At 44.0% G+C, this 2,774-nt stretch overlaps 1 pseudogene; it reads left to right on the forward strand.

The window, feature by feature from the left end:
- The first annotated feature begins 245 nt into the window (after window positions 1-245).
- Window positions 246-1,711, forward strand: LOC130039293 (CCR4-NOT transcription complex subunit 6-like; annotated as a pseudogene).
- Window positions 1,712-2,774: the final 1,063 nt, after the last annotated feature.

A 2,774-nucleotide genomic window follows, 5' to 3' on the forward strand; every position in this document is an offset into this window, starting at 1 on the left:
GAAGGGGATATTCTCTTGTATTATCTGAGTGGGGTCACTATAATCATAAGTCTCCTTAAAAGAAAAATAGCGATGCAAGAGGGCCAGTGTCTGCTACAGAGACAGAGATGAAACAGAAGTCAGGATGGCTGAGGTGCTGGCTCTTGTGCAGGGAACTAAGAGCTATGGTGGTGGGGACTTTCATAGTGGATCCACTGCACTCGCAGGGAAGAGGTGGCAGAGGCAGGCAGTGCACCTCAACAGGTATGCCCAAATTAAAATATGAGTTCCTCCTGACCCCCCCAAAGAATGTACACAATTAGGTCCACCGAGGAAGCAGCAATTGGGAGGAAGTCACAGTAGACAGAGCTGGAGATCAGTGGAGAAGTTCAAAGCTTATGCTCCTCTTTGTGGTTTTTGTCTCAACTGACCACTTTGCATCGAGTGACAATTTCCTGTCCCACATCCCATCAGACATTTGCAATCTGCATATTGTGCTATATCTGGACCTGTACTCGAACAAAACCCAGAGATAGCTGGCAGAACTCAGAAACAGTATCACTCAGGGAACTCCAAATAAATAACAACCTGTTATGAGTTCTGCCTTTTGAGTTGAGAAAACTGATGAGGCCTGAAAGGAAATCCACTTACCGAGGACATGTTGAATGTCTATCTGAACCTGGACAGGACATACTGGATAAGTGAATCTGGTACAGGAACGAGGAGGCTGCTCAACTATTTGATGATAACTTGGCAGTTTCCACAAAACAGCTGCCTTCAGGATCGTAGCTACAGGAATCAGACCAAAGAAGGTTCACAGCTTTGCTCTCTCCATCATGTTCTTTGTTCTCTGTGATAACTATGCCACTCTCCCTCCAGTAGTTATATAGCTACTGCCCATTATGGGTACTCAATTGGGACAATAGGGAAACGGCCATTATTCAGGAAATTGTGAACTGCAATGCAGTCATCATCAGTCTCCAGGTGATTGAAATTGGGTATATTATGGTCTTTCTCTGGTTGAACTGAAACACTGGGGCTATAATGTATTCTTCAGTCTGAAATTCAGAGCAAGGACCATGTGGGAACAAGAATGAAAGCACATGGGTAGGTGTGCCATACTCAAGACAGAGAAATTCACTCTGGTTCGGAAACACATCATTGAATTCAATCAGCTAGCCATCACATGGCCAACTAGGAAGGTTCAGAAGCCATGTTGAATCAGGTCGTGGGATGTGAATACTGAGATATGAAGTTGGTTCAGACAATGACGTTTTCCTGAGAAGTGCGGATCTTTAATAAAGATCCGCCTCCAGTTCAGCGTGGTGAGAGAATTCGGGACTGTCCCACTGGTGTTACGTGTGGCTCTCAATTTCTCACCACGTTCTGATTTAGTGGAATACCTGAGTATAGTTGGAGTAGAAACCAAACAAAAAGGCTTGAAGGAACTGAAATGTAACAAAATTTTCACCAATCTCTGCTGCTCAGGATATTCAGGATGGCTTCCAGGTGAACCAGCCGTGATTTCATGACTTAAATCAATTACACTTTTGATTTCAAGGCAATCTTCAACTACATCTTCCACTCAAAGCTGAAGACCTTGGGTGTCCTGCATCCTCTGGAACATGACTGGCTCATAGAGAATATCACTGGCCACCTTTACCTACTCCACCTATGCATTCCCTCTGATCACTTCTCCCTGTTTACCCAGCTTGGGCTGGACTGGTACTGACTTTCCTGCATCTGCATCCTGGGCCGGAAGTAGTTCCAACCTCCACCTCCCAGGAAGGAGGTTGTCCTGTCACTCACCTTTTGGTCTGAGCAGATGCCTGTCCCTTCCCCACCTCAGAGAATGTATGTCTTTCTTCACAGAAACCCATCAAAAGTTGAAGCTAAGGGAGGAGGTCTACCCATAAGAGAGAAAGTCTCATTCTTGGACCTGGTTCTCATCTTGAAGCCCGATGCTAGCAATGGCCAACTTGTATCTGAGCCCAATCTGCTTTTATACGCTGTCAGATAGGGATGGATCAGTGTGTTTGCACACTGTTTTGGCATGTCACAAGTCATTTTCCTTTTTCTGCTCCCCCCAATAGAATATTTTCATGCCTCGAAGTGTTGGAACTTCCCGGAATCTCTTTGCATAAAAATCAGTAGCACTACTTTGCTGAGGCCAGTAAGAGCATTCATATCTTTCTCCCACTGGGCCAAGCTTTCCCCTCTTTTCACAGACTCATTTGTGAAACAATAAAATAAAGATAGAGAACTTTTTTTAAAAAGGATGCTATATGGGCTTGCCTTGAAGATGGAGAGAGAGGTCAGGAGCCAAGGAATGTGATAGCTTTTAGAATAGAAAGGCAAGGAAATATATTCTGCCCTCAGGCCTCCCAAAGGAACACAGGCCTGCCAACTCCTTGATTTTATTTTTTTCATATTTTATTTTTAAAATTTTATTAGATAGCAAGGCACTATGATTTACATAATCATTCTTAGCTGAGATTTTTAGAGTACAATGTTTCAACACCAATCCAACCTCCAGTTTCAACTTCCCTCCACTATGTCCCAGGCACCCTCCCATGCCCTAATCTGCCTCCTTGACAGGCACATTTTTTTAAATTTGATTGTTGTAGTTTGGATTCTGTACTTATAGCATTACTAGCTCTGTAGTTTAGATATACACATATACCTCATCTCTGTACTACCATGTTCTCTAGGCACCTGAACTTACCGTGCTACCACCCAGCCATCTCTTCTTGTCACCCTCATCCCCCAATTAGAGGTCTTGGGGTTGGAACTCC

The sequence above is a fragment of the Sorex fumeus genome, unplaced genomic scaffold (assembly GCF_029834395.1).
Source record: "Sorex fumeus unplaced genomic scaffold, SorFum_2.1 ptg000086l, whole genome shotgun sequence".
Lineage (NCBI taxonomy): Eukaryota > Metazoa > Chordata > Mammalia > Eulipotyphla > Soricidae > Sorex > Sorex fumeus.